Source organism: Natrix helvetica, assembly GCF_964273705.1.
Source record: "Natrix helvetica genome assembly, chromosome: 5".
Classification (NCBI taxonomy): Eukaryota; Metazoa; Chordata; class Lepidosauria; order Squamata; family Natricidae; genus Natrix; species Natrix helvetica.
The window spans coordinates 109,508,470-109,536,349 of NC_138551.1; the positions used below are offsets into that span (position 1 = coordinate 109,508,470).

A 27,880-nucleotide genomic window follows, 5' to 3' on the forward strand; every position below is an offset into this window, starting at 1 on the left:
AAATGATTGAACACATGGTTGATACAATGTATAATAAGATGCTGTTTCTGCTTATCTTTTATCTTTTTTTTTCTTCTGTAAAAAGTTGTGCGAATTGGAGAGATTCCTACCTCTAGCACGATGGAGCTGCCAAAAAATTTTTTTTGTATATCCACCTACCCTTTTCCCCAAAAAATTTCAAAAACCAATAAAATTATTTTAAAAATAAAATAAAATCTTGGAAATATACAGCAGGAAACTAAATTGTCAATACTCAATTTTGAAATGCTTGATGTGAAAAGTAATTTTTGATCATGAAAGGTGTCCTCCTTTCATCAATTTAGCCATGTAAGGAAACAGTGGAGATTGAATTTCAACAGCTACAGGAACCTAGAGTAATTTTTTAAAGCTAATGTTATGTAGATTAGATGTTGGCTAAAACTAATCTTTCAAAAAAGTCATGTTTTCATTGTGTCTTCTCTAAATGCAAACTGAGGCTCAGTAGACATCTCCAGTAAGAGAGTTTCAAAATTTTCCAAGGTTTATTTATTGTATATTTTAATTTCTTACAATTGTATTTTCAACTGTCTGGAGTTTTCAGAATGCATAAATAAATCATTTTATGTAATAACATGTTCTGGATGCTTCATGGAATTACAAAACTAGTGGTTGCATTTAAGTTTGTCTTGTAAATGGTATGTGTTTTCTGGTAGATTGAATCCTTTTGGATTACACCAGCAATTTGAGATTAAGAATGACCCTTCATATAACTACTGAATAATACACATTCTTGCATAATATGTAAAACTATTTGCAAGGAGAGGCAGATGGGGAACATTGACATATTGTAAAGAAACTTAGAATAGCAGAATTGAAAGGGACCTTGTAGGTCATCTAGTCCAACAAGACCCTAGGAGATGTCCTTTGAGACCCTATATCATTTCTAACAAGTGGCTGTCCAGTCTCTTCTTGAAAGAGTCCAGTGATGAAGCATTTACAACCTCTGGAGGCAAGCTGTTCCATTGATTGATTGTTTACACTTTCTAGGTTGAATCTCTCCTTGATCGGTTTCCATCCATTGTTCTGGCCTTCAGGTGCTTTGGAAAACAGCTTGACCCCTTTTTTCTGTGATAGCCCTCCCCCCCCAATATTGGAAGCCTGCTATCCTGGCTCCCCTGGTCCTTCTCTTCACTAGACCAGCCATTGCCAGTTCCTGTAACCGTACTTCACATGTTTTAGTATCCAGTCCCCTAGTCATCCTTGTTGCTCTTCTCTGCACTCTTTCTAGAGTCTCCACATCTTTTTTTATTGTGTGGTGTGGTGACCAAAACTGAATGCAGTATTCTTGGTGTGGCCTTACTAAGGCTTTATAGAGTGGTACTAGTATCTCATGTGATTTTGATTCAATCCCTCTGTTAATGCAACTTAGGATGGCATTGGCTTTTCTGGCTGCTGCTGCACACTGCAGGCTCATATTTAATTGATTGTCTAGGACTCCAAGATCCCTCTCACAGTTACTGCTATTTGGACAACAACACCCAAATTACATACATTATGGGGGTCCTGGGTGTTCTCTGAGCTTGAAAAATCTGCAAGAAATCAGTTCAGCCCTGAGCTACAAATATTCTCTTCTATCAGAACATACATTATGTTTGTCTACATGATTTTGTCATGAGTTCCTTGATATCATCATGGTTTATATCAGATGCCTGTTGGATTTTAAATCAGTTGTAGCTCACCAAACTATGGCAATCCATTCACATTGCCTAATTCAGGAACCTAGTCAACTGTGCCTTCTTAAATAAGCTACAGTTAAGAAAGCCATGATTTATAGGGTGACAGTTCAGTGCTTTTCTCATTCTTTGTTCTATATAAGAGAAATTATGAACCACATCAAAACACATCCTGATTTAAAGCTTGATACTGTCTGATATTGGTAACAGAGATGAGCACTGCCCCCGAGAGTTGGGAACGACTAGGACATATGTGCAAGGGGAACCTTTACCTTACTGTCTGATATGATTGCTTGGAATTCTATCGAAATCTCCTATGATAGGTTAAATAAAATAAAATCTATCTATCTATCTGTCTGTCTGTCTGTCTGTCTATCTATCTATCTATCTATCTATCTATCTATCTATCTATCTATCTATCTATCTACCTACCTACCTACCTACCTACCTACCTAGTTACCTACCTACCTATCTATCATATCTCTATCATTCCTATTTCTTAACTGCCCACATCTCTCAAAGTTGATGAAACAATATGTGAAGCTTTGTTGTGTTACACCTTTCTGTTACAATAGGGGGAGGGAGTAAAGTCATTTTTTCTTCCTCTTTGTTTTCCTCCTACCTAGTAAGTAGTGGTTGATAAGCGGGTCCCCCAAAATAATGAATTTTGTATCAGAAGCAGGGTTTTATTTTGAAAGTTTCCACCTACTTTGTTGCTAAAATAGCCGGTGTGGATCTCAATTCTATTGAGTCTTCATGGGAGGTTGGCCTGTGGCCTTAAGAAACATTGTTTTATGTATTGCGTCTGCAAATGATAACACTTTGCATCTATATTATACCTCCAATCATACACATACAAAGATTTCTGAATCTGTGCTTTCAGCCAGAACATTGGTCAAAAAGCTTGTTTGTGTGACAAAGACCGCAATTAAACTTCGGAGGTTCTTGGCTCTGGACACTGTGCTGGTATTTAAGGTAGACTTTGCCTTGAGGTCTTAAAGAGTGATCAAAATCACTCATTGTGTGATTTTCTTTTTTAACGCTTAAGAACATGCAGCTATGTGTAATTTGGAGAAAGTTATAGTATTTTGCAGAACTATGTCAAGAGTACACATGAAAGTAAAGCTATCATTCCTCCATCTTCTACCCAATAATGAAGGAAATATAAGGAGTAAGTGAAAGGGAATGGCAGACAGTAAATCATAGTAAGTCATTGCAGGGATTCTAGGGAGGATAAAAACAATAAGATCAGAATTACTACAGCGACATCTTCAAAAAGGCTTCCAGGAAAATTGGATGATATTCTATTAACCACCAATAAGCAAAATCATGCTAGCTTGGAAGTTGATGGCAGTAATCAATTACTTCCAGTTGGAAAAGTTTGGGAAAACCTGAATAAGGATGTAAACCACAGATATTTCTAGAAGGTATTTCTGAGTAACAGTGGATGTATTTTTAAATGGAGATGAATTGGCCATTTGTCTATAAGGCTTCAGTTTAGATTCCTGAGATCAACAAGGTGCTGGACTTGATGGCTACATTGGATTCTTTTGATTAATGGATAATTAACAAATATGATCATTAATAAACCAATGTGGTTCTATGGCGGGAACTGCTCTTTGTTTCAATCTTAAAAGAAAACCCCTCTTATGAAGGTGATATTTTATTTGGGATGAAAATATCATGTTGGTGCTAAAATTAAGTCAATGAAATAATACTCTTGTATCGCTCATCATAAATAACCTGTGAAAAGAAAATTTGTCTTATTTGACGGCATATTATATGTGACGGTAGACACTAAGCAACAATTGCTGAAAAAATAAAACCCTTAAACCTTTCCTTCTTAACTACCAAATCTAGTGGTACCAAATCTTCATATTTAAAATAAATGTGTTTGAGGTAGACCTTCATTTGCAAATGTAAGTTCAATAGTATTCACATGTACAGTAAACAAATGTTATTGTTCTTTTTCTTGAATTATTCTTCTCTTCAAGAAGTACTTTAAATAGAAGGGAGAATTTTCCATTCACATGTATTTCTGAATAAAAGTACATTTTCAGTTATAATGAATGTCTGTTAGGATTCATTATAAGGCCTCACCGCTCTCATCATGAAAAGAAAAAAAAGGGAAAAGGGAAAAGTCGAGTGCTGAGGTGAGGCTTAAAAAAGCCTCTAAAAAAGGGAGGACTGTGACAACTTTCATCTTTGCAAGTGTGCAAGCAAAATACCCCAGGATCATGGTGGCGTGAGCCGCGGTCCCCTTCATGTTGGCAACTCCTTCCACTGCGGAGAAGAGCCACGCTGTGCAGGAAGCTCCTCAGCGCTAGCCTCAGATCAGCACAAGCCGTGGTCCCCTTCATGTTGGCTCAGGAAGGAGATGAATGGGACCGCGTGTGCAGGAGACTCCTCAGCGCTAGCCTCAGATCAGTGTGAGCCGCGGTCCCATTCCCCTCCTTCCTGAGCCAACATGAAGGGGACCTCAGCTCACACTGATCTGAGGCTAGCGCTGAGGAGCTTCCTGCACAGCGTGGCTCTTCTCCGCAGTGGAAGGAGTTGCTGTCCCTGCCACTGTGATCCTGGGTATTTTGCTTGCACGCTTACAAAGATCAAAGTTGTCACAGTCCTCCCTTCATGATGATCATTTGATGATGTCAGTGCCTCACCAGCCATAAACCAACCTAATCCAAAGTGGGACTCCCCCCAAAAACCGAGACACAGAACAGGACAATGGCATCACCCTCCTCCCTTACATCAAAGGCACCATAGACAAAATCAGCAAAACTATGAAAAAAATCTATGAAAACACACACACACACACACACACACACACATGGTCTTGGCGTATTCGGGTCTTTTCCCATGTAAGATTGAGAGTATCTTGGCAATGATTCGATGAGGTCCCACTCGCCATCTTCAGGCTGCTGCCTTTGGCTTCGTGCTTGTCCAAGCAAAGTGTGATTGGAGCTATCGTCTTTCTATAAATATTGGGGTGGTGGTGGAGTGCTGGCTTTGTTGCTGTAAGCGGATTGGTTGGCTGTGTTGTAACATCTTGATTAGTTGATGGAGTTGATGCTTGCAGATTAGTTGGCTGTTTCATAACATCCTGTGTGGCTGAGGTACTGGCTGTGTGCCTATTGTTCTTTTGTGTTGTAACAACCTGGATAATGGGCTGTGTGATGACTTCCTGAGCTCTATTGTAGTGATATCCTGAGTTCTGTGCTGCAACCTCCTAGAGAGTTGGCTGCTTGTAACATCATGAGCCTTTGTGTTGTAACCTCCTGAGTTCTGTGATATAATGTCCTGAGCAGATGGCTGTGCTGTAACATCCCGGGGTTTGGTTTGGCTCCGAGTTTGAGGTCTGGCCATGTGTTCATGGCATGTGTCAGTTTGCTTTGTGTGGGGGTCAGAGAGGGGTGCAGCCGTGGTTTGGCTTCTGGATGGTGGTTGCATTTGGTCTATGGGATGGGTTTGGGTTTGAGTCTGGTGAGGATGATTGGTGATTGCGTCCAATGTTGTTCTGGATCCGGTGTCGGTTTTGGTGGCTGGGACTCATTTGTTGACTATGGCTAGTTTCCAGATGTCTGGTAGGTGGGAGGTATCATCATATTTATTCATGTTGTGGGGGTGTTTCTCTATTTTGATGGCTTCCATAATTATTCTCTTGTTGAAGTTCAGTTCAGTTTTGGAGATTAATTTGGTTCTTTCAAAATCAATTTCATGTCCTGTTGCTTTAAGGTGCTGGATGAGGGAGGAAGTTTTTTCTTCTTTTCTGACTGCGTTCTTGTGTTCTGTGATGTGTGCATTTATTCTCCTATTAGTTTGGCCAATGTATGTGGCTGGGCAGATTTTGCATGGTATTTCATAGACTCCTTGGTTTTCTAGCTGGATCTTGTCTTTGGGGTTTCTTAAGATGTTGGCTATTTTTGGTCTTGTCCTCAGTAGATTCCATATTTATCTATTTAGCAGAACTTACCATGTCTTCCAGAAGTAGTTTCTACTCTTATCTTTCAAATCAATAATAGTGAAACAAGCAGTGAATTCTATTTCATCTAACTGAGTCTCTGTTGCTGGTCCAGTTGGTAAATCTAAACATCTCTGCATGAAATCCAGATAGTTATATTTTCACATGTTTGAGTTTACAACAGTTTCAGATTGACAGGTAGAGGGAGCAGAACATGAATGGAAGGTGGAAATCAAAGCCAGGGTGAATTAAGAGTTACTGGACCTCCAAAACTCAGTGTTGGATTTTCATTTCTGGATATGCTGCTTCTGCTTCTCCTCATAATCATTTATAAAGTATATGTTTTTAAAAAATCTGCTGAGTCTCTGTTGCTACATATCTGATGTTCTATCTCCTTATGATCTCAAGAAATCATTTCCAAATGCATGATTCATGCATCTTCAGAAGTCAATCTCACTGACTTTGCTGAAGCTCACTCCTAGTTCTTAATTATCTCTGTCCATATGGTACTTTTTGGCTTAATACATGTAATACAAAAATAATTTTAAAGCAGAGAAGCAGGGGTGTCAACTTACACCAAGAGAAGGATTTGTGTCCATGGACTGTGCCTCTTTACACGTAAAGAAGGAAAGGCAAAATCTGTGTGACTGATGTTGGATCCTTTGCAAACTGGAGGGAAGATGAAATGCTCTTAGAAGACCGGTTGGGTTTAGAGAAGAGCACTGCCAATGAAGGTGCCCTTGAAGAATAGAAGGAATTTAACATATACTCTTGATTGATCAATATCTGAAGACAGACCTTGAGAAAGTTGAGTTCTGCTGTCATGATTAGCCTGAACTTTCTCTTGTTATTTTTACCACATGCAAAGATAATGTGTGATAGCCAGTTATTAATTGCTTGTTGTGTCCAACTCTTAAAGTTTTTTTTTCATTTTCATAACATATAACTATATGTATACTATTACATAGTCAACATCATATTGTATTATTAAATGTTTACATCAATTCATCTTACCATCAATTCCCAAAAATAATTATTGGCTCTTCTGCTCTCCATACACCATATTTGTCATGTTCTTCTCCCTCTCTCCTCCCCCTCCCTCCCTCCTTTCTTCCCTCTGTCACCCTTCTCTTCTCCCCTTCCCCTTCCTCTCTTCCCTTTCCACTCCTCCTTTCTCTCCTTCTCTCCCCCCCTGCCCTATCCCTCTCTTCTTCCCTTAACTCTCTCCTCTACTTTACACTCTTCATCTCATTTACTTGGTGTATTTATGTTGACGGTATTTATAATTCCTTCTCAGTATACATATTTAATTTTAACAAACAGTATATCTTCCTCCTTCTTTTTTTAAAAGAGAGAACAAAAAGGTATACATATATAGTCATTATACTTTTAAACCCCCCCCCCCTAATTTTGGCCGAGATGTAGGCCTGGTTACAATTCCCAGCGATTCTCATCATTATGTTTATATAATTATACATCCTTACATGCCCCCACTTTATAATTCTGACTTTAAATCTCAGTAGTTTCTCATTGTAAGTATATTTCATGTTCCCTCTCCATTTTTCCATATCTTGGTTTAGATTACCCTTAATTGTCTATAAATGGCAATCCTTACTGTTCAATGTTAATTACAATTCCCTTAATCTACTATATAGAATAACAAGCGGTACATATCTCACTTTGTTCATCATCTTAAAAGTTCTATATATGTCCATGTTTCATATATTTTAACCCATGCTTAATTCTCTTCTATTATCATATTCAATCAATTAGCAACTCAGTTTAATTATCATGCATAAAAGTGAATCACAAACCTCTGCTTTACAATCTCCATATATCAGTTTCATATTTGTCCATATTCTATATCAGTGATGGCGAACCTATGGCACGCGTGCCACAGGTGGCACGCAGAGCCATTTGTCAGGGCATGCGAGGCACTGCCCTGTTAGCTGGCCAGCACGCATGTGCATGCTGGCCAGCTGAGTTCACCTTTTTAAAAGCTATTTTTCGCCCTCCCCAGGCTCCAGAGGCTTTATAGGAACCTGGGGAGGGCGAAAAGAGCCTCCCCTGCCCTCCCAGAGGGCCTCCGGAGGCTTCAGGGACCATCCAGAGGCTTCCCTGACGCCTTCAGAGTGCTTAAAACCACCCTCCAAGCAAACCGGAACTCGGAGGGTGGTTTTAAGCGTTCCGAAGGCTTCAGGGACCATCCGGAGGCTTCCCTGACGCCTTCGGAGCGCTTAAAACCACCCTCTGAGCAACCTGGAAGTCACTTCCGGTTTGCTCGGAGGATCCTTTTGAGCGCTCCAAAGGCTTCAGGGAAGCCTCCGGACGGTCCCTGAAGTCTCCGGAGGGCCTCCGGGGGGGCGGGGGAGGCTCTTTTCACCCTCCCCAGGCTCCTATAAAGCCTCTGGAGCCTGGGGAGGGGGGAAAAAGCATGTAAAAATGGGGGGGTTGTGCGTTGTGCGTGCATGCACACTGGGGGGTCATGCATTGCATTATGGGTGCGGAACGCCCGCACATGAGCCCCCTGCACCCCCCCACTTGTGGCACATGAGCCAAAAAAGGTTTGCCATTGCTGTTCTATATATTTTAACCTTTATTTAATAATCTTTCCATTATCAGTCAGTTAGCAACTCCATTTTATTATCATATTTAGGAATAAACCCTTTATCTTAGCTTTATATTTTCTCATATAACAATTTCTAATTGTCTGATTTTTTCCTAGTAAGTCTTTTGTCCCACTTCTCTGTTCCTAGCTTCTCCCTTTTCGTTTTGACATGTCCATCCTCTTCTTTGTTGGGGCATAACCTCCTATTTCAATTTTCCTTATGCGACTATCAACCTCCAAAACGTCATTTGTTTGCTCTTTATTCCCTTTTGTTGGGACAGATCCCCTCCCCTAACAATTTTCCCTATACCACTGCCAAACGCTATGGAGTTTTTTGTCTGCTTTTTATTTCTCACTGTTTCTACCCCTTCATTGTCTCTCTCCCCTACTTCCTTCCCTTCTTCCTTAAATACCTGCTTCTCTGAATTCAGAATTCTATTTAAGCTTGATTTTAATGATTTATGCATATTTTTTAAAAAATAATTTTACGTAGTTCTTCAAATTCCCACCTTTCCATAATGTCCAATCCCAAAGTTACAGTTAGTTATACAATTCTTATTTCAAAGTTCTGGTCCACCTTAAATTTATCTATGTCAGCTGCTGTGGGAAAGAGTGACAGGAGCCATCTTGGTCTTTTGTTCTTCCTTAATGTCCAGTTCCAAAATTGCAGTTAGTTATACCAATCTTATTTCAAAATTCTGATCGCCCTTAAATTTAGTTAATTCAACTACTGCGAACATGGAAGAGAAGCTGGAGCCATCTTGATCTTTTGCAGAAAAAAAAGGGGAAAAAAAGACTTCGTATTTCACCAGTTCTTGATTTTGTTATTATTTTTTCCTTGGTACTTTCCACTTCTCGTTGGTTATAATTGCTCAAAATATATTAATTGAAACAAACCTGCATACAGCCATATTCTGATATGTTTCTTTTCCCTCCTGCTTTTCCAAGTTCTGCTTTATGGCAGTTGGTTAATTAAAATTTCCCACACAGGCAAGATTAGGTTATCAGTTGTCAGTAAGGAGATGGTGCTTTTTTCTTGATTTTTCTCCCTTGTTGCATTCCAGTTCTCATTAATTGGAGTTGCTTAATATATGTTAGTTAAAAGACACTCGGACAAGGCAAATCTTCATGCTCTTAGACTCCTTTAAAAACACAATCTTTTCAAGTCCAAAACCAAATTTAGAGTTTGTGTTTAAGTGGGTTGTGTTTAAGTGGGTTTGTCACTTCTCTTCTTTCTTCTTTCTGTCCAAATTATTTCAAGCAAATGGCTCTCTTTGGGACTAGTGATTCAACCCTCCATTTTCCCCTTCTTTCTTTTCGCAAAAATCCTGATTTGTCCATCAATATTCTTTATGCTCTCAAGGTTCTTCGCCTTTTCCAAATTCTGATTTATAACTGTTAGTCAATAGATCTTACCAGGCTTTCATCTCACCTCTGCATGCTCTTGTTCAGCTGCTTTGGCCTGGAGCCAGCTCTTGTGCAGCCATGTTACCATGCTGCCGCCCCAGCTCCGATTCAGAGGGCAAATCTCTGATATGACCTGTTGCACTCCCTCTGGATCTGATGAGATGCTGCCCCTTCTTCATGCCCCACCAAATCTGATCCAAAAACAGATCTCGAAGACAGTTTGTCAGACAGGGTTTATGTGAAACTCTTCAGAGCTCACATCCCCCACGTCTGTCCAGCTGGATAACTTCAGGTTGACTCCTTGTCCCACTCTTCATGATCCCCATAAAGACCACAGAATGCCAGGCCCCCTCTATCCTCCACTGTCTCCCAGAGTTTGTTCAAATCCATGTCCATTGAGTCAATTACATGATCTAATCATCTGCTCCTCTGCCATCCATCTTCTCCTTTTGCTTTCCATCTTTTCCAACATTGGGATCTTTTACAATGAGTCCTCTTTTCTCATTTGAGCCTCAGCTTTGGTATCTGTCCTTCTAAAGAACAATAATGAGTTAATTGCTACTATATTTTATTAGCTTTGGCCATTTGGGAACAAAAGCATCCACAATGGCTATTATTTTCAAAGTCATTTCTTGGCACACTATAAACAGATCTAAAAGCAGATCTTGATGGTGGAATTAAGAGAGGAATCAGCCTAGAGTCATTACATTTCCACCAGTGGGTCAAGTCCAACCTCTCTTGAATTATCTAGCACCAAATTAATGCTGGCCGTTAGTTGACTAGGTTCTTGTGTATTGGCATGAGCAATCAATCATGCAACCTATCAGGTGATCCTGGTTCTTCATGCCTAACATTTCATTTCTACTGATGTTTTAATCACTGATTAGTTCATTGTTGGCGTTTTAGAGATGTCCTAGATATTGGGGAACATTTTCCTTATTGTGTAGATTTATTATGACAAATATACACATGCCAAGCAGACAGAGGTTTCAGGTTTGATGCATGATTAAATTAGTCCATAGAATTATGATCCATAGCAAATGGGGTTGCTGATGCTCTTTCCTCTTCCTTTCCCTCTTAGCAATATTCTAGCTAAACTGATGGAATTTCACACACATCTATTCTGTTTGTTCCTTTTTCTTTAAAAAGCTTCCAGCAAGACAGAGTTTCTTAGTAGGCATCAGAGAAGCAGCCTTAAAAATGATAGCAACTCTTCAAAAAGTCTTGGTCAATCCTCCCCGCTCTTCAGGAACTTCAGGCTAAAACACCACTTAAAGTAGAAAGGAACAAAATTCCCTCTTGTGGGTGAAATCTGTCACAACAGTTTGCCCTTTAAAAAAAAATCTAAAATGCGTATAACTGAAAGCTTCATGCTAGGAGACCTGCCAGCTATTCACATGGTTCTCCAGATGTGATATTACCGGCCACCTGCCACTGTTTTTCAGGAAACTTCAGCTAGATGCTCATTACACTGACCCACATTTGATGACTGGCTGGTCATCTATGAAAATGTAGTCCTAATTTGGTTTTTCATCTGACCTTGATTGATGCATTTCCCATGAAAGTGGAACTATCCATGCATACATGCTGAGTTGCAGGCCCAGATGACTTGCCACTGTCGGGACTTGATGTCACTCGTCTGATCCTTATTACTTTTCAAAAATATTGACAAAACAGCAGCTGTCCTGCTCTTATTCTTTCAGCTGCCAAAGTAAAACTGTTCTAGCAGAAAGAGAATAAAGAATGGTAAAGGAATGTAGGGATTTATTAGTCCCTGTTAAAGACACAGGAGACATATTTTACTCAAAAGTCCTTGGGGAATTCCTTCTGTAAATGTCTTCAATTCCCACTTGGCTGCATCTTCTTGATGGGGCCCATGATGATTTTCCAATATTAATTTAACTCCAATTTCAAGCTTGCTTAGAGTGATGTGTTGGGAATCCATTGGCTCCAAGTGCACAACTTCAGCAATCCAACATATAAAATAAATAATGGAAGGTGTGTGTGGAATTTAGTTTGGATTCCCAGAAGGGAGGAAATGCATTCCAGAGGCCTAAGAGATGGCAAAGTTTAGATAGAGTAGCATAGCATAGAGTCCCATAAAGTAACTTACAGTACCATACAGCAGCCCAGAGTAGCATAGCATAGTGTAGAGTAGCCCAAAGTACATATTCCAGTAGAGAGAAGTTCCTTAGGGCTCCAGCATGAGTCCGAAAGCTAAGAAGAAGAAACCTTTGGTCCCAGTGACTGACCCAGATTCAATCTTGTAAAGTTTAGATAGTTTGGTTTGGAAGAAGAGAGTTAAGATGGCTCCTCTCTAGTAATTTAACAAAAAAATGAGATGTTTTAATGGACCTGGGTGGTCTTCTAGTTCAACCCCCTGAACAAGCAGGAGATCGCCAGACGTCAATAATCCGAGACCGCCGTTGATTCTTTTACCAGCTGCACGGTCCATATCGACCTAAACCATCCTGGAGAGACGGTGACAGGGAGACAAATCCTTGCTGGTCTCAGGGACACCGCAAAGTCCCTGATCGACCCAAGGGAAGTTCTCCAAGCCAGCGGTAAACAGACAGCCCCCAGGCTGACAAAGTCAGAGACAGCTCTGGAAAGAAGGCAGTGAAAGTGAGTCCAGTGGTGAGATTTTTTTCTTTGAGAATGATTGCCCAAAGAAATTTTTTTAAAAGATAAATTAGTCCTTTAAGCAAAAGAATAAAGCAGCGAAATTTATCTTTATTGGACTGCCTTAGAATTTTTTTTCCTCTTCTATGTAACAGCGTTTTGAGGATTGAAGTGATTGGAATGCTTCCCGTTTCTCCTCTTAAGTGAATGAATTGATTTTTCTCCTACTCTGTGCTACCTTTATTTTTTGGCTGATCTAAAACTTTTTTTACTTTAATAATCCTTCTTCTTACTGTTTATTAAATTTGATTAAAGACACTTAGACATTTTTGTTTTCCTTAAGTTTCATACGAATAAGAGAAAGTTGAATCTGCCATTCGGAAGCCAGAACTTGTTTTTTTTTTTCTTTTTTTGAAACAAAGTATGCTCTATTTTCTCTGAGTCTGTTGACATTGTAACTAGAGGCTTTGCAGCTTGTCTGTAGAGACTGATAACGACTCAAGGACAGGGACTGTTTTCTTGTGTGTGTCTTTGTGGAATATTTTGGACAAGGGGAGTGAAAGAAAAGATAGAACCCTCACTTTTTTGAAAAAATTAAAAAAATCTTATGTTTAAGCAAATTCAAAACAAAAATATTTTTATACATAAAAGAGACATTGAAGGCGAGAGTGGCAGTGGATTTTAAACTTTTTCTTTTCTTCTGGGAAATATGCATTTATATACAGATGAAGAAACCCTAAGTTACCAGGATTTTTTGGATGGAATTCTAAAGATATTGGAAGGATTTGAGAGGTTTGATAAGAAGTTGGATAGATTATTGTCTGGCTCAATAAAAGATGAAGGGACTGGAGCCTCAAAAATTAAAGAAGAGAGTGAAGATATAGAAGATAAAGACAAGATAACAAATGAACCTAATAATGGAGCACCTATGAGTGAAAGTGGAAAGGAGGGAATATGGAAAAGTGAATCTGATTATTATTATATACTTGATGATCTGGAGCTCTACCCCTCCTGTCAATATATGGATTGATGATGGAATTAAGAAGAGAAACAGCTTTAGAAAGACATCTGATAATTAAAGACATGTTAATTTTAATACCAGTTCAAGGGCAACAAGACTATATGAGAGATCTTTCAAGCAAAAAAGTGCGGAGAGACATTTTTAAAAACTTTCTAAAGAAGTTCATAAGAGAATTGGCGCAACAACTGGCTAAAGTTGCTGTTTTGTTGCTGGACAGACACAGGCTGTTGATGAAGGCTGATAACTCAAAACTTAGTTAACCTTTGGTGATTAATAAGTAGGATTTCTGGGGCAGCTTGCTGGAGCCCCCTGGAGCAGCGGCGGCTGCAGGGGGGCTGCCAGCTTTGCCCTAGGCACTGGGAGGCTTTTGGGGTGTGTGCTTGCCAAGCATGCTTTCGTCCGGAGGAGATCGGAAGAAAATGCTTCACTTGAAGGCAACAGCAGAAATGCAGTGAGGAGGGAACCCCCCCCCCCCCGGTCTTTTTTTTTTTACTCTCTTTGAACAACTAAGTAAATGAGGATTAGCAGTATCCTTAAGACTCTTTGATCTCTACGAAGTGTTAAGATTTGAGAGGGGGGCTTTTTCTCCCCTCCCCCTTCTTGGAAAAGCGGCTTTACACGATCTCTCTCACAGAGAGAGAATTGGAAAAAAAAACCCTTTGATATTCACTTCTTTCAAGCAATGGGCTAACAACCTTCTTTAACAATTGCGGAAGAAAGAAAGTGAGCTGACCTTAAAAGCTACGAATGGAAACTTTCTAAATGACTGTTCTCCGTTCCCTGGGGAAGGCTGAGCCAAAATGGCGTTTCATCCCACATTTATGTTGTTGTTACAAATGAACTGCCGTCTCTGAAAAACTTTTTCACCCAGGAATTATAAAACCTGGGTGAACCCTAGAGGAATCTATTTATACAACCCCTTGGATTGGGGAAAATTGAATATAACCAGAGGGGAGCTGTATTGAAGATCGATATTCCACACTGGACCTTGCCTGTACCCTGGTCCCCCCCCGATGGCGCACCCCTACAGACGCCTTTTTTTTTTTTTTTTTGCTTTGAACTATAACTTTTCCTGAACTTTGAAATGACTCCAAAAAAGCCTCCACCCAAACCAGCTTCGGCTCCATCTTCTGCTGTTTCAAGCCCGGTTCCCCCGCAAACGCAATTAACTTCCTTTTTGCAACCAAAAGCTTCTGAGGGGGAACAGCCGTCTCAAGACACATTCCACCAAATGTTTTAGACACTCTTAAAGGGACAGGATGAAATAAAAAAGCAGCTGGCGGACTTAAAGGAAGAACTCAGACAGAATCAACAACAGACTGTACAAAATAGTCAAAAAATAAATGCTTTGGAGGAGAATGCTGTGGGGGTGGGAGAAGAGATGAAGGCTTTACAAAAAAAATATTGGGTTTGAGAGCTACATGGAAAAAATGGAATTTGAAAGGATGTCTTCATTTCTTAGGTTTCAAAATATACCTGAAACAGAGGGTGAAGACTTAAGAGAGACTATGATAACAATGTTAGCAGATTATATTAAAAGAGATAGGCAACAGCTAGGGTGGGATATTGACCTGATATATAGAATTAATTCAGCATATGCCAGAATACACAATGTCCCAAGGAAGGTTCATGTTAAATTCTTCAGAAAAACCACAAGAGATGAGATTCTAGGAGTTCAAAGGGGGGAACCTTTAAGATATAAGGACAAAGAAATAACCATTTTGAAACAGATACCAAAAAGAACAAGAGATAAGAGGAAGAAATTCTTCTTTATAACTAAAAAGTTATATGAAAAAAAATCTGGTTCCGGTGGTTAATTCCAGAAGGCCTGTTGATTTTTTGGGAGGGGGCCAGAGTGAGAATTAACACAGTGGTGGAGGCAGAAGCCTTCATGGAAAAACATAAGGACCTCCTAGGTGAAACAAGAGATGGCGCACAAGACACGAAGGGGGGAGGAGCCTTGGCTCAGCCAACAGACAGGGGAGAGGAGACAGTAATGAAACTTAGGTCACAGAAATGAATTAAAAACATATCGCAATTGCTAATATAATGAAATGTAGAAGTGATATAAAATATAGTTGAAGATGCTAAAGAATTGAGTAAAATAACTGCTAATATAAATGTAATAATGATATTTTGATATATATAAAACATGAAAGAGATGTAAGATTCTGGGGAAGATTCCGTATGATGTAGCTGTCAAAAAATTTTCTCCCACATTTATGTACCCTTTTCCCCAAAATACTTGAAAAAAAACCAATAAAACTTTTGTTTAAAAAAAAAAAGTAGGATTTCTTAGACACTTTTAGAATGTTTTCTTTAAAATGTTTATTCGTTAATTAATAACTCATTATGATAATAATGAAATAATAATCTCAATTAGTAAAAATAATTTGGATATAAACTGTAAATTGGGACCTGGGGAAAAGATTTATCAATTTCACTAATACATTTTTGTTTAGATTTTATTATAAAGATGTAATTTCTCTTGGGCACTTATTAACTTTACTAACAAACTTTTGTTTAGATTTTATTATAAAGATGTATTTTTTCTTGGGTCGAAGTGGAGGAGATGTGATATAAATGACAAAAAAATTGTTTTTTTTTCTTTAGATAACTATAACAATAAGGAAATGTTAATGGATAATGTTTAAGGATTTTTATATGTCTTGGAATTGGTAAAAGCAATTAGATATAAGCCTTAAATAGTGAATTGGAAAAAAAGGAATATGCTATAACAGGGTAATTATTGGAGGTTTATAGGAATAGCTAATGAATGCCAGTAGGTGGTTGTGTCTTTAAATACAAATGATTCTAGATAAAAGCATGTTTAAATAATTATAGCTAAATGAGAATGATGGTACATTGATGGCAAAATACATAAAGATTTTCAATTTTAAAATGTAAATTAAAAATATGAAGGATGTATAGTACTGCACAAAATTTATTTGTAATCAATCGACATGCTTTCTACAAGATGTAATGAAGAATGTTTTTGTGTGTTTTTGTTTAATTAAAACAATAAAAAAATTCTAAAAAAAATAAAGCTTGCAGCAGATTGAAACTCTAGTAATGGATGGTAACCTATAAATCTGAAAAAAAAAAAAACCTAGCCCTTTGGCTAAGAAATTCAAGGACCTTTGTGGGAACAAAGGCCGAAAAGCTTGGTGTTTTTTTTTTTAAAAAAAATGGTAGGCTCGTATAGATTGCCAGTTATTAGTGTCAAAAGGCATACATTTCCATACATTTTTTTAGAAAAGACTATGCTTATCAATCATGTTTCTCTCTTCTTATTTAATAGTCACTTCTATAAATCCTGAGACAGGTGTACAGTAAAATCAATGAGGTGCTGAAATTTCATAGGTGTATTTTGACTAACAGTGCTACCAAATATTTGATGGTCTTATGGCTCTTCTATTTAAAACATATCAGAATCTGGCAATAATTATTTGGTTGACTACTGATTAATGTGTAGGCCCTGCTGATATAATTACAGGGGGAAACTAAATGTTCTGATGGAAATTTAAAATGCTCCCTTCTTTTTGACTGTTCTACCATTTAACTGGTATACTAGATCTCTGAAATGCATTAAATGGATTTTCTGTTTTGTAACAAAACAAAACAAAAATACTAAAAGCTATGTAAAATCAAGGTAATGGATACCCTGCAAAGCCACCTCAACTCATAATAATCTCATATAGGCATCTCTGAATTTAATTAGTAAACTTTAGATGCAAGTTATTTATTTGCAAGCAGTCCCTCATCAGTTTTCTGAAGTATCTGCCTTCTTGCTAACAAACATTGCATTAGTAAATATTTTTGTAAAATGTATGTGAAATGATTTTGTAAAATGTATGTAAAATGATTTTCAGAAATGGAAGGATAAAGAATATTTTATGAATTTGATAAGGACACAATATGTTGATTTCTCGTACTGTCAAGAAATTTCTCCTTAGTTCTTGGTTGTTTCTTTCCTTGATTAGTTTCCATCCATTGCTTCTTGTCCTGCTTTGGAGAATAGCTTGACCCCCTCTTCTTTGTGGCAGCCCCTCAAATACTAGAAGACTGCTAATTATTCTTTTCACTAGACTAGACATATCCAATTCCTGCAACCATTCTCCAGAAGTTTTAGCCTCCAGCCACCTAATCATTCTTGTTGCTTTTCTCTGCACTCTTTGGAAAAACTTATTAACTAATCTTCATTTGGTTGTGAGGCTGATGTCTTTCCTCTTCAGAAAAAGTCAACTGGCCACTAAATTTTGTTTTGGATATATCTGGATGGGTCATAGAGTAGGTTGATCCCTCTTCTTGGTTGATGATCTCTGGAGGGCCAGAGATAGGGGTTGTTCCTCTATCCTGGTCCTATTAGACCTCTCGGCAGCTTTTGATACCATCGACCATGGTATCCTGTTGCACCGACTGGAGGGGTTGGGGGTTCGGGGCACCGTTTTGCGGTGGTTCAGCTCCTACCTCTCCGGCCGGACGCAACGTGTGTTGGCAGGGGAGCAGAGGTCGACCCTAAGCCCCCTCACTTGTGGGGTGCCACAGGGGTCGGTCCTCTCGCCACTCCTGTTCAACACATACATGAAGCCGCTGGGCGAGATCATTCGTGGTTTCGGGGTGGGATATCATCTGTACGCTGATGATACCCAGCTGTACATTTCCACCCCGAACCACCCCAACGAGGCCGTCGAAGTGATGTCCCGGTGCTTGGAAGCCGTACGGGTCTGGATGGATGGCAACCGACTCAAACCCAACCCCTCCAAGACGGAGTGGCTGTGGGTTCCGGCCCCCCGGTTCAACCAGTTGTTTCCATCTCTGGCCATCGGGGGCATACAGCTAGCCCCCGTGGAGCGGGCGCGCAATTTGGGTGTCCTCCTGGATGCCCGGCTGTCCATGGATGACCATGTGACAGCTGTGGCAAGGAGGGCGTTCCACCAGGTTTGCCTGGTGCGCCAATTGCGCCCCCTATTGGACCAGGATGCCTTACGCACAGTCACTCATGCGCTGGTGACGTCTCGCCTGGACTACTGCAATGCTCTCTACATGGGGCTTCCCTTGAGATGCACTCGGAGACTGCAGTTGGTCCAGAATGCGGCCGCGCGGGTGATTATGGGGAGTACTAGGTACTCCCATGTAACACCTCTCCTGCGCGAGCTGCACTGGCTTCCTGTGGTCTATCGGGTGCGTTTCAAGGTTTTGATAACGATCTTTAAAGCGCTCCATGGCACAGGACCTAGTTACCTGCGGGAACGCGTCCTGCCCCATACATCCCTACAACCAATTCGCTCGCACAGAGAGGGACTTCTCCAGGTGCTGTCCACCAAACAGTGTCGGGGGGCGGCGCCTAGGAGCAGAGCCTTCTCTGTGGCGGGCCCAGCCCTGTGGAATGACCTCCCCCCTGATATCAGGATTACCTCTGATCTCCGCTCCTTCCGTGTAAAGCTCAAGACCCATCTCTTCCAATTAGCTGGCCTGGCTCAACCATAGTTTTATCCTATTGCTCCTGACGGGTTTTTTAAATTTTGTAATTTTAACTGAGGGTGTTTTAAATAGTTATTTTAATTTTATTTATATATATATTTTATGAGTGTTACCTCCTCCAGGTACATGTATGTGTATGTGTTTATTTGTATATGTATATGTATTGTATATATATGTATATTGTATGTGTTTTATTGTACGCCGCCCCGAGTCCTTTTGGAGAGGGTGCGGCTAACAAATTAAATTTCATTTCATTTCATTTCTTTGTGACAGCCCCTTAAATATTAGAAGACTGCTATCACATGTACCCCTAGTCCTTCTTTTCCCTAGACTAGATATACTCAATTCCTGCAACCTTCATGTGTTTTAACCTAATCATCTTGGTTGCTTTTCTTTGCTCTCTTTCTAGGATCTGAAGACTCTTTTTTTGTACCAGAACTGGTACAAACTAATTCCAAACATGGCTTCACTAGTGTAGTGCAACTCTGTTGATGCAGCCTAGGACTGCACTGGCTTTTTGGCTGGCTTCAATGTGCTGTTGGTCTCGAATGCATTCACCTGGTGCAGGCTGACCAGAATGCTTTGTGCTTTGTTAATCTTCAGAATGAAAAAGGGAGAAATAAAGGAGTTGTTTAGATCATCCATCAGAACCTCTGCAGCCCTGGCCCTCAAAGAATTTCCAAGGTCTGAAGCCCCCTTCCCCCATGACCAGATTATTATCAATGTTATCTGTCTTTTAGCATCAGTGTACAATTTGGGTATCTGTGGTGTTATTCAAGAATTAGTACTATCCACGGTCTGACCAAAACCTTTCATTCTTCTGTGCTGCTTCATCACAACTGCTACAATATTCATTGGGGCATTTGTTGGATCTATCATTTATTTTACTTGACTTTATTGTTTTGTCTTGCGTTTTGTGGGTTGCAACCCACCCTGAGATCCTCCAGGGTGATGAATGTCTTAAACTGTGTATAATTTTTCACTGAGTTGGAAATATTCATGGAGACAATCGGAGACTGACCTCCACCTGGCTATTGAATTATATCACTGCTTCAAACTGTTTTAAAGGACTGGCAGGATACTAAAATAAAAAAAAGGTAATCCTCATTGCTCTGCTCTTGTTATTCTGTAGATTATTCTCAGTCTGTTTTCGGAAAGTGTGCGGTTTGCTGTTCTTGTTACTGGTAATATGGTAAGGGTGCAACTAGGAAGAAAGGTGCTGATTTCAAAGCACATGTAAAAGTGTGAGTGATGTAACTTTTGGTTGAAGTATTTTCCCAGCTGGGTTATCATACCAGAGAAAAATCTTTCTCCTGAACCAAATAGTTTAGTTCGTAAATGATAATATCCGATCTTTGGAAGCTGAATGAAATTCTTGAGATGAATCATATGAGCTGAGAAAAATAAGCTACTTCCAATCATCTCTGTCGTTCCCAGTAGGAAGGTCAGAGTGGGAATTGATGCCACCAGAAAGTTAAAACTACCTTGACTGGCTACAATAACAGAATATTACGAGTCGGATTGTGCTATAATTCTCCCCACTTTTTACCCTCTGATAAATAGGAGGGAGGTGTCAGCCTGAGCCATTCCCAAATATTGTCTTGTTATTCTGGGTGTAAAAATGGTTTCGGGTCCTTCAGCTAAGGTCCTGGTTCCTGCATGTTTCCATCAAGGTAATTCCATTATCTCTATTCTCCACACGGTGTCATTGCTAATAGCCTCTACGTGGCTCAGTAGCTGAAGGGTTCAAAACTGCATCCAGATTCTCCTTGTTGTTCAAGAGGGTCTGGCACTGAACCATTGTCACATTCTACCAAAGCTGGCCTCAAAAAGCCACAGTCCAAACAGAGCTTGTCATCAAACTCTGGCCCAGGGTTTCTGCAGAAGTTTCTTTTGAAAGGAATTTCCCCTGGTTGACTTAGTAAATCACTATTGGAACATTTTCCCTTCTGAGATTAGAATGACCCCAACCCTCTTAGCCTTTCACCATGCCCTAAAAACCAGGCTATGCTCCCAAGTCTTGAGTGCTGAATGTGCCAAGAACCAGTTCCATGGTTGCGTTGCTAACTGGCCAACTTTCTTGGATGCTGTGTATTATTATTTTGGATGTTTCTATTGCCCTTTATTGCTTTAAAATGTTTTTAGTGTTTTAATTGTTGTTATTATCATTATTATTATCATTGTTGTTATCATTATATACTTTATTCATTAAACATGAAACTCAGCCAACTGAACATTCAAAACTGCATCACAAATACCATTGACTGGTGTTAATGGTTGATACAGGTTGCTACCAGCATCCTAGGTTGTTGTTGTTATTATTATTGCTATTGTTGTTGTTGTAATCCATCCGGAGTCATTGACTGAGATGGGCAGCTATAGAAACTGAACAAACAAACGAATGAATGAATGAGACAGATGAGATAAAACATTTTTGGCCCCATAATTTTGTCTATATTCTCAGTACGTAGCTTAGTAGCTGACAGAACTGGCATCCTGACATTTTTATCCACGTTTGTCCCTTCAAAAATGAGAGGGTATTTTTCCCCCCGCCAAAAGTCAAATGGATGATAGATAGATGATAGATAGATAGATAGATAGATAGATAGATAGATAGATATAGACAGACAGACAGATAGATACAGTAGATAGATAAACTTTTATGGTTTTTTTTTACTGTGAGCACACCAGCCCACATTAAAAATGAAATTATGTTGCCTGCTCTCAAGAGAAAGTATTTATCTACCCGTACACACACATAACCACATATACACATGCTGTATACATGTGTTTGTTTGTTTGTGTACACACACACACACACACACACACACACTGTCCATCACTGTCCATTTTGAATAGGTAGCGGAAAGAGGAAAGTTGTTGCTGCACAAGGTGGATGCTCGATTGAACAATGCTATGGCTGAATCTGGATGTTCTGCTTCAGATACCATGAAGCCCCCCCCCTCCCCGAAGGAAAACAGGTTGTGAAGAGGATGTGTAGCATCCCAGACAATCCTACAGACTCTATTAACAAAATTAATGTTTGTTTATAGAGGTGATTTTTCAGCCGTGACTCATGGCTTGTTGAGAACATGATAGATTCAACATCATGGTTAATTCTTCTTCGTGGTCCTCATTGCCATATCATAGCTATGATTGTTTATTTCTAAAAGATGTCATTCTCACCATCCCATCAACTTAATTCACATTGATTCCAGTGGATATACCCTAAAGATTGCTGCATTTCAATTCAATCTATATAGTTTGCTTTTTCAATTTTAATATTTAAAATGTAAATATGATTTATATTGCATTTGAAGGGGGGGGGGAAACACTCTCACCTTCTCATTGTGATTGTTTTTATTGATTCCAGCAAACCCCTTCAAAGAAATCAATAGGTTAATTAAAAATAGTATTTCTTTTAAAAGAGATGTCAGCCGCTCATCATTGGACATGAAGACTTATAGTTAATATTACATTTTAGTATTCAGAATAAAAAAAATTGATACACTTACCTTAGAGAATCCCATCAAGGTTTTCTATTATTGTTAAATTTTTCTGGGAAGACATAATAAAATCTTAACAAAAGACCAAAAAAGAATGGCCTTTTTAAAATAATCCAGTCTCTTAAGTGGCATTGTTGGGAATAACATTTATTTTTCTTCAACAATTATTTTTGATTAATTATGTTCTAATAATGATCAACTTTGTCTTTTTCCTAAATGGATTTCCCCAAAGGTTAAAAAGTGATCATTGCAATACCTCTGCTTCTCTTTCTTTCTCTTTGTAGAGTTTTCTTCTTGTTATTGAAAATGCCAACAAAGTCCAAAGAACTTATGCTTTTGTTTTGGGAAATGAGATGATTGATCCTTTCATGCATGGAGGAAAAAAGGAGGGAGACAATAAAAGAAATACAACACAAAATACATCAATAGGATAACTTTATTAGCTGTAGATTTATTGATGTGCAAACTATATGTGTCAATTTATTTAACTCCTTCTTTCCTAGCTGGTGCTTACAATAGTAGTCATAGTTGGAGTAACAATGATGATAGTAAAGATTAAGAGTTAAAGAGGAACCGTGGTTTATAAAACATTACCTGTGAAGGAAGGTAATATGAATGTATTTTGAACCTTCAGGTTGATCTCAAAGTACAATCCCTTACTTTAGAATTGACCCAACCTGTAATATATTATCTCTTGGTTTCAAAATACTTGTTGGTAGAGGGAGGGATTGCAAGTGTTATTTTTGCATGAATAAAACTACGGAAGAAAATCAGTTGTGTAAATTTTAAGTTTATCTTAAAAAAAATTCCAATTTTAACAAAATTATGTTTTGTTTTATTTTTTTCTATTTCATGCTCCAAGTTAAATTTTGAATTGCATTCTCTGGCATAGCTATAGACATGATTTTCTCTTGCATGAATAGCAGAAGATCAATTAAAGTGTAAAGGGGTAACTTGTTTTGCATTCAGAGCTGGGACTCCCTAGGATTTCTGTATGGAAAGTGTCCTAGAATCCCTCTCCTAAGTTAGAAGGGAGTGATTTCAGGATGGCGGTGTAATGGATAGGAGTTGTTTTAGACAGTCTGATTGCTGGTGCACAAATACCTGCCTGGCTATGAAATACAAGTTGTGGCGATTGGAATTAGTTTAGAGTGTTGATTCAATTCAATCCATCAAATCAAAGACATCTGAACTGATTTGTATTTATTCTGATTGATTGGGATGCTTCCTGCATGCACACATATGCATTTTAATAATCAACAATGGGTCCAAATTAAAGCATAGCTGATTCTGAGATTTGATCCAAACCAATGCTGGAACTATACCAGGTTGATTTTCCAAATTGGTTCAGATTGAATCAGACCTAGTTTGCACTTTGTCATTTAACTTTGTGATTGATTTAATATTTGAGAGCCGTTTTACATCGGTGGCTGTAGTCGGCAGACACTAACTGCTAAAAACACTAAAAAGAATGCCATTCAGGTATGTAATTAGGGACATATAGACAAAGAAGTGGAGGTAATAATGCTCTGTAATTGGCCTCATCTTGTAGAGGAGGGCTTTTGTTCCATAGAAAGATTTGATTTATGCAGAAAAATGCATCTTATAAAGTTGTGTTGCGTTTATTTGCCTGTTTAATCAAAGGTATGTGGCTGACCATCACACAAGAAGTTAATTCTGGGCAGCGTAGAAGAGAAAAATCATAAAACAATATCTATGGAGATTCTCAGTCATCCAGGTCATGGTTGTCCCAAAGGTACTTTTTTCAAGAGGCAACTGGACTTTTTTTTTCCTTTGAAGACGTTTTGCTTCTCATCTAAGAAACTTCTTCAGGTTTGACTGGATGGTGGAGCTGAAGAAGCTTCTCGGATGAGAAGCAAAACATCTTCAAAGAAAAACAAGAAAGTCCAGTTGCCTCTGGAAAAAGTATCTTTGGGATATAAAAAAACAATAAACATGTGAAACACAAACATATTAAAAGACACACACACAAATGAGATTTGATCAACAATGGAGCCAACTAAAGGTCTCAGACCTCCAGGCCTGATCACCAAGTCAAGACTTGAGGACTTTCTGAAAATGAGAAGGGAAGGATTAAGCCCACTCGTCAGTTGGGAGAATGTTCCCTGAAACAAGCTGCATGATAGAAGAAGTTACTTCTTACCTGGACAATTACTTGGTTGGTCCTGAATCCTTGACTCCTTCCTGGTTGGATGGCCCTTTCCTGCCTCTTTGCCTGCATTTTTCTTCATGGTTAATAAAAGAAGTGATACAACATAGAAAAGGATCTCTATGAGGAGACATCATGCTGTTAACAGCTAAGATGTATATAAATGGAAGGGTAATTTTATCTCACAAATTAAATCCACAAATCAGTAAAATATGAGATGTGCATTTAGGATGTTTTGGAGAAAAAATAGGATGTCTTGCTTTGGGCTGGTGGTATGATTAGATTTTGGGTGTTAAACAGCATGGAACTATCTCTGAAAGCCTAAAGTTAGATTGCGAGAAAGCTTCTCACACCCATGGCTTTTGTGAATGGCATTGCCCACCTAGACAGCTGTGCAGCAGCTGTGCAGACCAACAGCGTAGTGCAGACTGCAGATGCCATTGGGGGTTAAGATAAGGCTGATTCCTGAGACCCGGGAACAAAAAGCAAAGCTATAACAGTAGAAAATTGGTTAAAGTCATTTGTTTACGCCACTTGGGTCTTGTAAAAATCCTGATTTAGTAGTTCATTTGGTTGTCTTATTATTATGATATATTACGTATGCTGGTAGTCCAAATTGGAGTCAATAACCTTTTTAAACAAAAAAGGTGAATCAGAAATAACCTGAGGCAGGTTTCCAAGATAAAAGATATGAAGGGCATTCTACCCATCAAAGAAACCAAACAGTATTGCACTTATAGGTAGTCCTGCACTTATGACCATAATTGAGCCTAGCAATTGTGGTTGTAAGTCATGGTCATTATAGAGCCAGGTCACCATGTGATCGGACCTGTTTTTACTACCTTTTTTTGTGGCAGTCATTAAACAAAGGCCATGGTTGTAAATTTAGGGTCATATATTTTTTTGCAGAAATCAGAAGCGAATGCTTGTTTCAAGAAAAAATATATAAATTGTGCTCATGTGATCTTGGATGCTATAAAGAGCCAGGAAACACTCTAGCTGCCACCTCTGGTTAGTAGAACTGGATACAATGACCAGTAGTACAAGCAACACTTAGTTTCTGATATTAATCCTGCAATAAAATGTAAGATTGCCAAGCTTTGTGTGATGCTGTACAAATTAGACAAAGAATATTTAAGAGCTGTTGAAATGCTTGGAGTAAGGAATGGCTCCACTCTCTGCTCATTTTTATCTCAGCTTCCTGGCTGTATCTTCTTTATATTAATCAGTGGCTCTATAATTCTATATTTTAGCTTACTTTTAATTAATAAGAATGAAGCCTATTAGCATACTTTTCTATGTATCACTACTGCTGATTTAGTTCTGAATGTTCTGGATATTTGCAAAACTGTTCCTTCTTTCCTTCCTTCCTCATTCATTCCTCCCTCCTTCCTTCCTTCCTTCCTTCCTTCCTTCCTTCCTTCCTTCCTTCCTTCCTTCTGGTTAATGACCAGAATTGTGGGGTAATTTCCTGATATGTAAATCAATCCAGCAGAATACAAGTCAAAGCATTTACTGAAACAAGTTCATGAAAATGTGTAAGGCAAGGGTGTAAGATTTAGGATGGATGAATTGGTTACTCTTATGTGTTTCATTTTGGGCTCAGGAATGGCTAAATTGGTTCTGAAGTCTGAGATTGCCACCATAAATAGTCATGAAACCAGACCTTTGATTTTGTGCAGCTTTCCTGATTTGGGGCCTTTCTCTGCTGACAATATTCTTGATCATTTCAACAATTTCTGCAGAAATAAACACATTCGGATGATTTTTAATGGTAGAACTGTGCCAGTTTATGTATTTGTGTTAGAGGGTATGGCTAATTATACTTCTTGAAAAAAAAAACTATCTCTTCTGCAGCGCCTACAGTACAGCCAAGTATATACAGAGAAGACGACTAGAAAAATATGCTGCCCCACAGAGACAAACTAGTATGGTGTAAGCTGTAGGAGACGACCAGGCTGAGCCTGAAGGAGAGGTCCAGTGTGTCAGCAGTCCTTTCATGCCCACAAGAGATTTAAGTCCTGCCCTCCTTGAATTCAAGAGAGTCTTATCTAACGCCAGTTTGCCTTGACTGTTAGTAGTTCAGATTCTTGTGGTAAACTTGCATGGGTTTATTGTCAGTTGAATAACCCTGATTCCTAATTTCTTGTGCCTGATGTTAGCTTTATTTTATGTGCAACCTTTGAGTTGGCCACGTGCAGTCTGCAGCTATCCATACCCATCTAAATTCCAGCTACATAGACACCTAGCCAAAATACATTATTTATTAAAGATAGTAGTGACCCTAATGTAGGCGTGATAGCATAAAGTTTTCGTAACTATCCCATGGCAATAAAATAATGCATATACTACTTTGCGAGTAAAAGGAGGAGGAGAAATCTGTAGACTTGAGAAGGACTTCTGGGATGAAGAAAAGAATGGAAGAGGATGATGGAGATTTACTGATGGGCTGTAAGCTAAACATGTGTTAGTCTGAAATAACAACAGGGCTCTTGTGTGCTGTGAATTGGATCCAGTCCTATGAAATGATGAAGCTTTGTGCAGGTCTCCTGTAAGGGAGACTTAAGATAAGCCTTAATCCAACCTTGGTCCCAGGTTCTGCCTAACATGGTTCTCAACCAGGCTCTAAAATGGTAGACTTTAGTTTAGGGTTTAGGTTTTTTTAAAAAAAGATTTATCCTAATGACAACCCTAGGTCCAGCGCTTCAGGGTCCTCTTTTCACCCAGTCTCGCCTATTTTTTCCTCCCTGATGTCAAGAGCAGAGATTGGAGGGTGCTTAATGTCCCCTGATCCTTGGTCAATGTGAGTCCCATATCTCCCCCTCCTTAATGATACCTATTGGAAGTGGCAGCCACTTTGCTCTGCCTCTCAGGATTCAATGAGAAGAGATAAAAATTGATTTGGGTCCCACTAATTAGCCACTCTCTTCTGTTCAATATCCCCGCACGGGATTCTGGTTTTTTGCTGAACGTGATGGATGCAAACCTAAGAACTGCCCACAGAAAACAACCACATTCCAGCCTGCCTGGTCTTGGATGGAGATGGGTAATTAACATGCCAGGCATGTGGTGACAACTGAATGGGTGAAGAACAATGTGCCAACTTCTATTAGAGAAATAATGACCTTCTTGGCTGAGTAATTTTTTAAAATTAAATACTGACAATTCCTAGTAATCAGCGAACCTATTAGCCATGAAATTTGAATCCCTTATCGTGGGCTATTCACTTATGAAATACAGCCGAGGATTGAATGTGCATATCATTTGCAAGTTAACATGGTATAATGCTGCAGCACAGTCAATATTTGTTTCCGGAGTGTTTCCTACAGTGTGTTGTTTTATCATTTCTAGGACGGATTGCCACAGTCTTTAGCAAGAAATAGGAATAT

At 39.1% G+C, this 27,880-nt stretch overlaps 1 protein-coding gene across 1 annotated transcript in view; it reads left to right on the top strand.

Annotated features, from left to right (window-relative positions):
• NRG3 (neuregulin 3) overlaps positions 1 to 27,880 on the top strand; it is a gene marked incomplete at its 3' end in the record, with an annotated part of 645,607 nt that overhangs the window by 77,177 nt on the left and 540,550 nt on the right. The window lies entirely within an intron of this gene.